The sequence below is a fragment of the Vulpes vulpes genome, chromosome 16 (genome assembly GCF_048418805.1).
Source record: "Vulpes vulpes isolate BD-2025 chromosome 16, VulVul3, whole genome shotgun sequence".
NCBI classification, from domain to species: Eukaryota; Metazoa; Chordata; class Mammalia; order Carnivora; family Canidae; genus Vulpes; species Vulpes vulpes.
This window is the reverse complement of record NC_132795.1, coordinates 75715412-75729213: the sequence shown is the minus strand read 5'-3', so window position 1 is coordinate 75729213 and position 13802 is coordinate 75715412.

Sequence of the window (13802 nt, the reverse complement as noted above, 5' to 3'; positions counted from 1 at the left end):
AAGATTTTATTTACTTATTCATGAGAGACACAGGAGAGAGAGACAGAGAGAGAAGCAGGCTCCATGCAGGGAGCCTGATGTGGGACTCGATCCCGGGACTCCAGAATCATGCCCTGGGCCAAGGGCAGGCACTAAACCACTGAGTCACCCAGGGATCCCCCCCTTTTTTTTTTTTTTTTTTAAGATTTTATTTGTTTATTTGAGAGAGAGACTGAGATAGCAGAGCAAGAGAGAGAGCATGAGCTGGGGGAGGGGCAGAGGGAAAGGAAGACGCAGGCTCCCCACTGAGCAGGGAGCCCAACATGGGGCTCAATCTTGAGCCAAAGGCAGATGCTTGACTGACTGAGCCACCTAGACTCCCCGAAACTCCTTTCTATTGAATTTTCTGGAAGCGTGATGTTCCCTTGAGCGCCCCAGGCAATAGATTTTGTTATGGTTATTTTTTCAAGGGGCATTGTTTTCAATTCCCTTTCAGTAAAAATCTATTTAAAAATTTTAACCTATCTTTGGTATGATCATTTTAAAGTTTAATCAATGCTTTAGACATTTTTTAAAAAGGTAATAAACACATGTTGGAACATTCAAAAAAACACTAGCAGGTCCTCCTCCCATCTCTGTCCTCAAGCAGCTCAATTCCCTAGAGACAAACACTGCTATCAGTTATGTGCCAATCCTTTCAGAGGTTTGATGCATGGGGAAGGACATGAATGTATCTTCTTTTTAAAAAAGTAAATAGTATCATACTATGCTCATAGTTCACACTACCTTTTGTGAAAAAGTTGTTGGGGACGGCGCCTTGGTGGCTCAGTGGTTGAGTGTCTGCCCTTGGTTCAGGTGGTGATCTTAGGCTCCTGGGATCAAGTCTTGCATCGGGCTCCCCACAGGGAGCCTGCTTCTCCCTCTGCCTATGTCTCTGTCTCTCATGAATAAATAAATACAATTTAAAAAAAATACTTTAAAAAATAAAAATAAAGCTGTTGGGGAAAAGGACATGCACATAGAAAATGCAAAATGCAAAGAGCATCTACGTGGATTTAATTATGATAAAGTATACACCTGTGTAACCACCACTCAGATCAAGACACAGAACACCGATGACACTCCATAGCCTGGTGTTTGCCTCTCCTTAACATCCATTCCCTCCCTCCCTGTAGAGGGAACCATTATCTTGACTTGTGTGATATTCACTTCCTTAATTTTCTGTACAGTTTTACCTCCTCTGAACAGTCAAGTTTAGCTTTGTCTGTTTTTAAACTTTATATTAGTGGGATTATACTGTACATATTCCTTTGCATGTGTTTTTTTTTTTGTTTAATATTATATTTGTAAGATTCATCCATGTTGTTGAATGTAATACACTTTGCTTTTTCTACTTACAAATACATCTTGGAGATTGTTCCATTGCCTTGCATGTAAGAGCAATAACTTGTTCAACCAGTGTCATAGTGGGATCCCTGGGTGGCTCAGCCGTTGAGCGTCTGCCTTCAGCCCAGGGTGTGAACCTGGAGTCTTGGGATCAAGTGCTGCATTGGGCTCCCTGCAGGGAGCCTGCTTCTCCCTCTGCCTGTGTCTCTGCCCCTCTCTCTGTGTCTCTCATGAATAAATAAATAAAATCTTAAAAAAAAAAACAACCCAGTGTCATAGTGATGAGCATTTAGGTTGTTTCTCACTTTTTGCTATTACAAGTATTCTTCAGTAAATATTCTTGTATGTACCCGGGCAAATAAAGGAGTAGAATAAATTCCTAGATGCCAAATCCCTGAGTCAAAGATGATGTTCATTTGTACTCTTGATTGTTATTGTTTTATAAAGATTATATTGGTATTTACTCCCATCATCAATGTAAATTTCCTTTTTCCCTACACATTCCCACATTTAAATCTTTTTCCTATTTGATAAGTAAAATATAGTACTTTATTGTCATTTTAGTTTTTATTTCTTTTATTATGAGAGAGGTTAGGCCTCTTTTCATTTTTTTAATTGTGTCTTACCAATTTTTTTTTTAGCTTTTATTTAAATTCCTGTTAGTTAACATACAGTGTAATATTAGTGTTAGGTGTACAATTAGAAATTCCCCACTTCCATACACCATCCAGTGTTCATCATGTTCCCTTTTCATTTTTTAAAAAGATTTATTTATTTATTTGTGAGTTTGGTGGGGAGCAGAGGGACAAGCTGACTCCATGCTGAGTGCAGAGTCCCCATTGGGGCTCGATCCTACGACCCTGAGATCATGACCTGAGTGGAAACCGAAAGCAGACGCTTAACCAACTGAGCCACCCAGGAGCCCCCACTTTTCATTTTTGAAAAGCATTTCTATTTCTTTTTCTATTAGTTGGTCTTTTTGTCATTGACTTTTAGAAACTTTTCATGTTAAGATTATTCTTTTTTTAGGTGATAGGAGTTGTGGGTATTATATTAATTGTATACTCAGCCATGTCACTGAATTATAATCGTTTTTCATGTGGTCCTCCTATTGCTCTTTTCCCTTGGTAAATGATCACATCATATATGAAGAATAATCACTTGGCTTCTTCTTCCCTGTTTCATTTTGTGGGCTGCTGCTTCCAGAGCAGAGCAGTATTAAACGATAGTGCTCAAAAATGACATTGCCGATTTGTTTTTTACTTTTATGGGACTGCTTCTACTGTTCCACCCAGCTGATTGCAGTTTTGCTCCAAAAAGTTGGAGAAAGCTGGGCTATGAGGAAAAGATGGGGCAAAGTCTAGGATCCTCCCTGAAAGCCAGTGGCTCTTTCCCATTGGCTGGGCTGGGTTGCGGGGATGCTTCTACTCTGCCCAGTTGCCCACCCTACCTTTCCTCCATGCAGGGTCAAAGAGAAGTCCTGTGAGAGATGGAAACCAGGTCAGGGGCATGGGGGGTGGGGATTTCAGAGAATCCTCTAGATGCCTCTGTACGGCCAAAGCTGACCGTGGATAGTTAACAGTTCTAGAGGCCTTGGCTCTTACTCCTCCAGTAAACCCCCCTGTGGCTTGTGTGCCCCCCTTCCACTCCATGGGTTGACTGGGTGGCCGCTTGGCTCATGCAGAAAGGAAAGACGAAGAGGACAGGGAATATTTAGCTTGCCTTTCCTCCGAGCACCATGTAAGTTTGGAATATCTTTGTTTCTTTACTGTTAAGAACATAACAACCTATTTACATTTATCACCACTTCTCCTACATTACAGGACCCCTTCCCTTCCCCCCTGGTCATCGCGGGAACATCAGAGTAATACTCTTTTCTCAGTTAACCTTTCCTTCCAGGATAGTTTATTTTCAAGAGGAAACATTTGATAAAGCTCAGAGTAATTTTAAATACATGATTTGCCACGTTAACACTTGTCACTTATCATATGCACTTCAGTCCGGCCTTCCTGCCATTCTGTTAACCTTCAGAGGCACCGTTAAAGCAAGCCATTTGCAGTTGCCCTGTGAAAACTCTGCATTTAAATTGCTTTTCCTCCCTTCCCCAAATTTTCCATAACTATAAATAAATTTAATTACCATTCCAAGAAGTGTAAGCACATCTTCTATTACATTTTTTTAATCTTTTATCTCCTGCTTGTCCCTCCACCAAATATATGGTTTATCAGGCACCCTCCCTGCCTCCAGTGGCACTCACCCCTCTCCGCTACTTCCCCCCCTAATAGGAATCCAAGCCTTTTCCCCTTCTGTCCAAGTGGGTTGCTTGAGAGTTTCCATCTGACCCCGCACCCCGGGGCCTCCCTGTGGACTTGAGCATTTCCGTAAAGGGGACAGTGGGGAGTCAGTGTCTAGGGCCCCTAAAATGTCTTTTTGGACCACCTTCACTGGTCTCTACATGTGGCATGGCCAAGGTTCTGTCCTTATTGCACCAGAAGGATACATCTCCCTCTGTCACCACGAGGTTGGGCCCAAATGACATCTTAGAAAGGCACACCAGTAACACTGAACCTTGAAGTCTTCTTTTCAAAGTACTTTTTAGTGCATCATTTCATTTATTCTCTTTTTCTCCCAATTATATAATAGAATGTTATGTGGATCCCTGGGTGGCTCAGTGGTTTAACACTTGCCTTCAGCCCAGGGTATGATCCTGGGGTCCTGGAATCGAGTCCCACATCAGGCTCCCTGCATGGAGCCTGCTTCTCCCTCTGCCTGTGTCTCTGCCTCTCTCTCTCTCATGAATAAATAAATAAATAAAATATTTAAAAATAATGGTAATAGAATGTTATCAGCTATATATTTCATTTGTTCCTGGCAAGATCTTCATGATCTCCAGGATTTTTCTTACCCTCTTGATGCAGATGGGGAAACTAAGACACATCACATACACGTATGCACCCCTGTCCCTAGCTCCAGAATGGCTTCTGTGATGCTCACCTTCCATCCTTCCAGGTGATCTTACTCTCTCCTCCTTCCCTAATCACATCAAAAGCTCCTTAGAGAGATAGCCATGGGGTTTAGGGCAGGGGCTGCTGGACGCCTCTCCCTGCAACTGCCAGGAGCAAAGTAAAAAAAAAAAGTAAAGTCAAAGTGTGTTTGACTGTATGTTCTGGTCTCTGGAGCTTTCCATGCCTGCTGGTTTCTCTCTCAGTTTAGCCCCTAGATCCTTGCTACCCTCATCTCCTCAGACTGCCACACAGTGAAACCAGGGTTCAGACTTCCTTTATTTACTCTTTTCCCTCCATGCTATCCAGAGTTACACACTGATGTTCAGATGCCTCCCTCCTTGAGTCCAGCACTCTTGCAGGGGTGACTTGGCTGCCCAACTGCCCACTCTTGTTCTTCTAGCCCACAGCACCAGCTGCCTCTGGGCCTTTAGGTCCTGGGACTCTGGAGTCGGCCCAAAGACCCAAAGCAAAAGAAAGACTGAGAAAGACTGGGGAGGACTCAGAATCTTCATTCCAGACAGAGCAACAAAGGTAGGGAAGGGCACCCATCCCAGATCTTCTGTCTTGTAGTGGCCAGCTGAGAGTAGGATAAACTCACGTGTGCATTCAGGGAAGCTATCAAAACTGCTCATAGCCGAGAATGACAATAATAGTGATGATAAGAATTGCTGTGCACCAGACACCCTTTAAGTGCTTTATATGTAATAATTCATCTAAGCCTCCAGCAATCCTAAGCAGGAAGTAATATTATTAATACACATTTAACAGCTGAGAAAATCGAAGCATAGAGAGGCAAGCAAATTTCCTAAGGTCACACAACTAGTAAATCGTAGAGTGAGGATTTAAAATCAGGGATTTGGATTCTAGAGTCCATGTTCTTAACCATTACACTTGAGAGTCACTGATGGCAAGATAAATTTTAAATCTTGGCTTTTGTGGGCTTTTTTTAAGTAAAAATTTTTTTAAAAAATTTTGGTTTAATGGGTTTATAACTTGGAACACCTTGAGCTGCAAATATCAGAAACTCTTTCTCAAAATTACTTACACGCTCATCATGGAAGAACTTTGAGGACATTATGCTAAGTGAAATAAACCAGTCACAAAAGGACAAATACTGTTAGAGTGGCTATTATTAAAAAAAAGAAAGAAAAGGTAAGAAATAGCAAGTGTTGGAAAGAGAAGGGAATCCTTCTACACCGTTGGTGGGAATGTAAATTGGAACAGCCAAGGGGCCAACAAAAAATTAAAAGTAGAATCACTATACCAGCAATTCCACTTCTGGGTATTTATCTGAAGAAAATGAAAACACTTATTTGAAAAGATTTCTGCATCCCCATATTCATTGTAGCATTATTTACAATAGCCAAGATAAGGAAACAACCTACATGTCTGTCAGTGGGTAAATAGATAAAGAAAACATAGTCTATATACACAGTGGAATATTATTTGGCCATAAAAAGAAGGAAATTTTGCCATTTGTGACAACATAGATGGATCTTGAGAGCATTATGCTAAGTGAAATAAGTCAGACAGAGAAAGACAAATACCATAAGATCTCACCATATGATCTCACTTAATACGTGGAATCCAAAGCAAACCAACCAATCAACAAAAAAACCCAAGCTCCTAGATACAGAGAATAAGTTCATGGTTGCTAGAGGTAAGGGATGGGCAAAATGGGTGAAGGGCAGTCAAAAGTACAAATTTTCTGTTATAAAGTGAATAAGTCATACAACATGGTGACTATAGTTAATAAGACAGTATTGCATATTTGAAAGTTGCTGGAAGAGTAGACCTTAAAAAATTCTCATCACAAGAAAAAAAATGTAACTATGTATGGTGATGGATGGTAACCAGACTTAGTGTGGTGATCATTTCACAACATAAATGAATGTCAAGTCACTATGCTGTACACCTGAGATTAGTATAGTATGTCAACCAAACCTCAATTTTTTTTTTTTAAAAAAGAGGACAACTGCTACATGATTCTGCTTGTATGGGAAATAATCAAGTTCATAGACCCAGAGAGTAGAATGATGGTTTCAAGGGGATGGAGGAAGGGAGAGGATGGGGAATTAATGTTTAATGGGTACAGAGTTTCATTTTGGAAGGATGAGCAGTCTAGAGATGGACGGTGGTGATGGCTGTACAATAATGCTAAGGCGTTTAATGCCACGGACTCATACACCTAAAAATGGCTAAAATGGTAAATTTTATGTTATGTATACTGTGGCACAACTGTTTAAGAAAGACAAAAAGTGACTTACAATAAGTACATTTAAAATGATTGCACAGCACACAAAGTCCAGAGGTAGAGCAACTCCACAGCACGTGAGGTGTGGCGTGGTGACACTGCGGGGGAATCAGGGCCATTCGAGCTCTCCGCCCTGCCTGCCCTGGGAGTGTATCTGGCTCTTCTCCTGCTCTCGAGATGGTTGCTACACTTGGACACATCACACCCAGACAGGAGAAATTAGAGAGACTGTTTCTTCCTGGGGAGAAAGGGGTTTTCTTAGGAGAGAGGAAACATATCCCAGAAGGCTCCCAGCGCACCTGGCGCCACTTCCCTGACCAGAGTTACATCGCACCCGACCCTGTGCCTAAGGGGGCTGTCATGGCCATCTCAGACCAACCAGGGTTTGCCCTTTGGAGCCGAGATCAGAGCCAGCTTCCTTTGAAGCCGAAAGCCACATGGAGTAGGGTGGAACATGAGCAAAATAGGTTCTGTAGGATAGTGGGGGTGGTGGAAAGGATGCTGGAAGCCACCAACTGGGTTTGCTACAGCTTTGCAAAATAACACTTAAGAAGGCCGTTTACTAGTCATGCTAACCATGATCTTGTCACCCTCCTTAAAACGTGTGTCATGAATACCTGTTAGATTAAGCTGTTTTAAGTTTTTTTTTTTTTAAGATTTTATTTATTTATTCATGAGAGACACAGAAAGAGAGGCAGAGACACAGGCAGAGGGAGAAGCAGGCTCCATGCAGGAAGCCCGATGTAGGACTTGATCCCTGGACCCTGGGATCAGGCCCTGAGCCAAAGGCAGGTGCTCAACCGTTGAGCCACCCAGGCGTCCCATGCTGTTCTAAGTGTTTAAAAATGTGTGTACACACACACACACACACACACACACATAGCAACAATATCTCTTCTGTAGCTCATTTTCTACAACCACTTTCTCATAACAGCTTAAAAATAGAAAAGTAGCTGGGGTTACCACTGCCATTTTGATAATACATGGTAAGCTTCTTTTTCACTGGACAAGTTTAGGGAGAGGGCAGAAGCGGGGAGGTCCATGGAAGCGGTGAACACAGACTAAAGCATCCGGAAGGGGTCCTCTGCTGCCCCCACCCTGCACACACAGTGGGCCACAGGGGGCGGGGGGAGTCCTGGCTACAGAACCAGAGTCTGGGTTCAAAACCTGCTGGTGACGGGCACTAAGGGGGGCATTTGATGTGATAAGCACTGCGTGTTATTCTATATGTTGGCAAGTTGAACACCAATAAAAAATAAATTTATTAAAAAAAAAACCTGCCTGGGACAAAACACGAACTGCTTGACTTTGGGCAAGTGACTTAATCTTTTCAAATCTCAGTGTCTTTATTATAAAAGAGAGAGGAAAGCAGTGTCAAACCGTAAGGCACGCAAGGGGTTGTGGCAAGGAACTGAGGTAATCCTAGACTCTTCCCTTTCCCTGGCCACCACATCCCTTCAGGATATGCAGCCCTTCCTCTCCTTCGCTGCCCTGCACCTGGCCTTGCTCTGATAGTCCCCAAAGTCACTCAGGTCTCTGATCTTCATCCCCCCATCCCACCCCTCACCCCAAGCCATTCACTCACCCTGCAACTCTCAGGAAGACCTTCCAGAAGCACGGGGCTGATGGTGCTGTGACTCTGTCATTGGCAGGAGGAAGCTGAGCTGCACGGCAGGGGCCACCGGACCCTGAGCCTGGGACTGTCCGGTGTCCTGGTCACGCCGCCTACCTGCCCCAGCCCCAGCTGCCCCTGCACACCCTGGAGGTGGCCCTGCTTACATTTCTCCCTTCACCTGAAATGAATGTCGTCTTCCTGCCTGACAGGCAAATACATCCTCCTTTTTTGTGGAGTTTGGAGTCCCTTGGGTCTGGATTCTAATCCCAGCTCCACCACTAAGCAGCTGTTAGACTCCAGGCAAGTAGCCTTACCCGTCTGAGCCTCAGATCTGAGATAGGGTCCATGAGAATCAGACAACAGGCAAGGAGAGGGCCCAGGACGAGGCCCTGCTCTGGTGAGTTCCTCCGAAGGACAGCTGTTCTTATGACCAGCTCATGCATCCCAGCACCAAGCATCGCTGCCCCAGGAAGATTTCCCGGCCGCCTGGGCTAGAAGAGGCCCTTCTTCATTGCTGCCCAGAACGCCTTGTGTAGGCCTACTCCAGCATCCACAGCACGTTTTAAAATAGTTGAGCACCAACTCGAATTCAAGCTTTTCCCGCATCCTCACACCCAAGGACTATAAGCTCCTGGAGGGCAGAAGCTCATTCCTTCATTCTGGAATCCTTAGCACCCGGCCCGGGGTGCTTCAAGGGGCAGCTGCTTCCCTAAACGTGTGTGCCTCCCCGACCATGTAACAACATGTCAAAGGCTCTCGTGCCCCCCCACTCCCTCCCCCAGGCTGGGCCCCGGTGCCAACTTCCCCAGGGAGACACCAGAATCAGGGCTACATTGGGAGGTAAAGCCCATGACTTCCACTGTCTGTGTCCCCTGACACACCTGGGTGACCCCCCACCCTGTCCTCCCTGTCCACTAATGCCCAAGACTGGAGGTGAACTTCTTTAAATACCCACATAAATACCCAAATTGCTTTTCCCTCTCTCCTCTTCTCTAGTGAATGGAAAGTAGTGTTCCAGGGCCTTTGTGTGACCGAGATATCTCCCGAGTCAATTTATCAGTCTCGTTTTCAGATGAGGCAAGTACTTCCACACATGCCCAGACCTACAGAAAGGTCTCCGGGAAGGAGGGGCGTGAGGACCCAGCTGCCGTGAGTTGGGGTCAGACTGTTGGTTGGGTACCTGAAAAGAGTCTTCATGTCCACAACTTTTTTTTTTCCGAGCCTGTGGACAAGGCTAGGCTGAAAGTCTGGTTTACCTCTGCTCCTCCCCCCAAGCCTACTCCATTTTTATATTGCTCCGAGGTTAATAGCCATGTCGTGTGGGGTCATAGAAGACATCTGTGTCTCAGATAATATGCTTACGGTGATTACCACACATAATTGACTGACCTTCCCTCATTCTTTCCCTGCTGCAGGCCGCGGCTGATAGGATGAAGCAAGCCACAAGAGTTTATTTTCCATCACACACCATTGTGCTGCTGAGCAAATATTTTAGCAAGCTTTGAATGAACCACCTTTTCAAGCTCTAGGTTTTCAGAGTTAAAATAGGAAGCCATGACCAACCTAATAATAGTAGATTTTAAATCAGCTTTGGGCCACCCTACTTAGAGCACTATTGTGGGTCTCCTGGAAAACCAGGTTTGAGGCATGAGCATCACAGGACCCTCTTCCCCTCAACTTTATCCTTCTTCACATGGCCTCGCAGGGAGTGGGGGATCTTGATACTCCTCACTGCAGCGACTGGGTCTTTAGAGGGGAAAGGAAATTTGCCTTTGGGTGCCCAGCCAACTAGGTCCTAAAGGATAACTTTGAAGTCACCTCATCTCATCATATCACTGGCCACCCGAGACCCAACCACCAGCTTCTGCATCCACCCACCATCACAGGGCCACCTGGATGTCCTTAACAAAGAGCATTGTAAGTCCCCAGCAAATGGATCCCCCCCTTCTGCAAAGAGACAGCTAGGACTCCTGATCCCAGAGAGGATGGAAAACTAGGAGCCTGAAAAGAAAAAAAATTCCCAAAGCAGATTTCAAAATGTTACATTAAGATTTTAAAACTTTTTAATAATGTTTTACCTTAGCTTGATTCCATCTATCTAGCAATTAATCCATCAGCCTTCACATAATACACACCTACAGGAAACGCGATTCCGCGTCTCTGGGCTGGATTCCACTGTGAATTACTAATGTGTTAACACTCAGGAACTCCAAGCTCCCTTGATTTTCAACATCCTCTCTCCCCGTCCCACCCTCCTCGAGTAAGTTCCTATGTGCCATAGAAGGCAAGGTCGGGGCTCAGCGGCTTCAACTAGGGTCTGGTCCCAGCCCCAGAGAACCAACCAGGGTCTAGCTCTCAATGGAAAATCTCAGTGTTTGCCCTCTGAAACCCATATCAAGCCCCCAGACCTCTACAGTGCTGCATCTCAGGAGGATTACCTGGAAAGCAGGTGTCAACAAGAAAGTTTTCGGCCACAGCTTGTCACATGAGTGCTGCTTCAGAGTCATTTTAATTTGTGCAATAACCTAAATCGGGTTCTAGTTGCCACTTAGAGGGATGCACCTGGAATCATCAATTCACCATTTCACGTAAGTCATCCATATCTTCTGTTGGGAGGGGAGGGACCAAGGAGAAAGGCGGGGTGGCGGGGGGGCGGGGAGATCGCAACTGCTTAACAGAAAAATTATACATATTCTAAACATATGGGTGATCTTTAGAAAAATCTCAGCATCACTTCATAATTATATACTACAAGTTTTAATTAACTAAAGCTCTGCAAATCATAATGCCTTATTAAAATGCAATTAATCCTTTGATTAAAAAACAAAAAGCACAAGTATTTACAACAAAAACACAAGTAGAATAATTACAAATATCATGTACCCATTTCTTTTATTTGGGTGTCACTTATGATGTCGCCTGCTCCCTTCATTAATTCAAACACACACATTATCTCGCATCCACAGCAGCGTGAGTGACAGTGGCCACCAAACACACAGCACTATATCCTATTGATTTCGGCAAATCCTGAACAATGCCATTTGCATGCTTGTTTCTGTAATAATAAAGATATGCCATTCAGAATTAAAGCCCGGCCAGGCTAGTGGCAACTAATTGTGTTGTATGTAATGAGTGCAATTTCAATTTGATATCACCCTCAGCTTTTCTTGCCGCACTCGCTAAGTACTTTCAAGTCTTTGTGGGGAAATAATTGATTTTTTTGTGCCGTGGGCACAAGAAAATTATTATGATCTTTTGAATAATGCCAAAGAAAAGACCATGAATGATTTAAATTGGTATATGAAGAAGGCTTCGCCGTGGACTGCGGCTTGACTGACATCCTGCTAATGCAGTATCCAGATTAGCAGCTTTTAAGGAGGCAGCTAATATGAAACTAGTAAAACAGAAAAGGTTGCTACCGGGATTGGGTGGCGGTGGGGGTGTCGGTAGTGCGGGTTGTTGTTCCATTTTATTTGTTATCCGGGGAGGACCAACAATTTGGGGATTTGAGGCACGACACGATTACATAATTGCCTGGCCCTCACCACCGAGGGGATGTTTCCACTGATAAATTACACATTCGAAATGGGCAGATAGGAGAGAGAGGGCTGAGCGGGATTGTTAGCGCGACCGCAGTTCAGTTGGGTGGACCCACCTGCGGTGGGCAGCTCGCTGGGTCTGGAACATGAAAGTTAGTTAGCCTCTTTTTCTGACATTCAACACCAGGAAGAAATTGGGAGTACGGTGGTAAGGGAGCTACTTCATTTATGCCTTAATCCCCATCAGGAGCAAACTGCTCTGTCCCACTGCGAGCATGGCTTGGGTCTAGCAGAGGAGCTAAAGTCCCCTTTTAACCTGGGGTGATCACAGGGAAGGAAATCCAAACCTAAGACAGGCTTCCTTTGTGTTCATGAAACCTTGGATGTGCAAACCCAACCAGGACAACCGGTCCCCCTCCCCTTCCTCCCCAGCCTCCAGCTGAACCCTCCGTCCCCACTGTGGCAGCCTCCAGCTTTAACGGGCGAGGGAATAAGCACCTTAGAAAGATGGATCACCAATTCAAAACACAATTCCACCTTAAAATGCATCCACCTTCCAAATCTCATTCTTCAGAGGAGGGAGTGTTGTTAATTTAGTTGGTCATAACTAAATAGTTTCTAATCTGGAGCAGGAGGCTGCTGGGAATATTGGACAGTTTAAAGGTTAATCACCATCGCCTGGTTACACAAGTGAGGCAGAACTAATTCCTCCAAAGGCAAATGGCTTGCAGTTTTATCAGCAGTGCAGATTAGAAGTGTTAATATACAGAACAGAATGGACGCTTAAGGGCCGGTTTTCCCCTTATCGGCAAACTTTGCAACAGAACTCAGCTTCTGCGCAACCTCTGCACTTCTATAATAAGACCCCTTATTTTGCCTCTCGAGCAGAACTATCAAACAATCCTGTCCAAACCACTGCCACCAAAATCAGGGTATTACAGACCACGGCTAATTGGAAGATCACTATAATGAAGGAAAAGATAAAATACTTTGGCTGTTGGCCTAAAATGTGGATCAACACAACATAGGAAGCTATCTTGCTATGTCACATTCTGAGAGATTTACATAAACAATAAACTCAATCCAACTGCCCCCTCCAAAATACATCTTTGTTTACAGTAAATGCAACCTAAAGCCAGACTGGAGGAGGCGGGAGAGGTACTTTACATAGGCAATATGATTAGGCCAGCAGTTTTGCAACTGTGTAGGGGAGCGGGGACTGTGTGTATTTCCTCTCTTGCAATCAGCAGGGAGAAAATGGTTTTTAATGTTCTCCACGCTTCCTATATCATAGATATTTAAATATTTGGACCACTCAATATGCTAAAATGCTTGTGCCAGCGCACAAATTGACAACCATTTTTCTGCTAGGGCTGCAGGTGCCTTTCTGGGGGAGGAGAGAGGGCAGGGCATAGAAGGGGAGGGTGCTACAGGCTGGTATCCAAGCGCTTTGGTGGAGTTTCCTTTGGCGACTGGAGGAGGAAGGTGGATTCAGGTGGGGGAGGAGGGGGTTTTAAGAGAGCAAAATGAGAGACGACCCACCTAATTGAGCAGGGAATGAAATGTTTCTTTGATGGTAAGTCTTCTATCATAACAAGACCAAATATTCCAAAGGCACAAGGAAGAGACTTCCAGGGCTCGTGGGGGCCAGTGGGGGGTGGGGTGGGGGGTTGAAAGCAGATCCATCCAGGTAATACATCCTGAAGCCAGGTTTATCTTTTCCCCAGGTATACCAGCAGCCTGGATGGGTCCATCTCCCAGGCATTACTCACTGATTTGTTCACCCTGGCTGCCAGCTCTCTCCTGGACTCCAAATCTTGCCTGAGTCCTGAGGAAAAGGGGGGGGGGGGGATTACTATCTACTGGCAAGAGACTTCTGCTATCCTGTTACTCAATATCCCAGTCCCTTATCGTACAAGCTCCTTCCAGAAGGAGACGTGTCTTTTGTCTGATGGCCCATAGCACTTGGAAGAGTGTTCCCTTGAGGTATATCATAATTCATACCAACTGACTGGTGTGCTCAA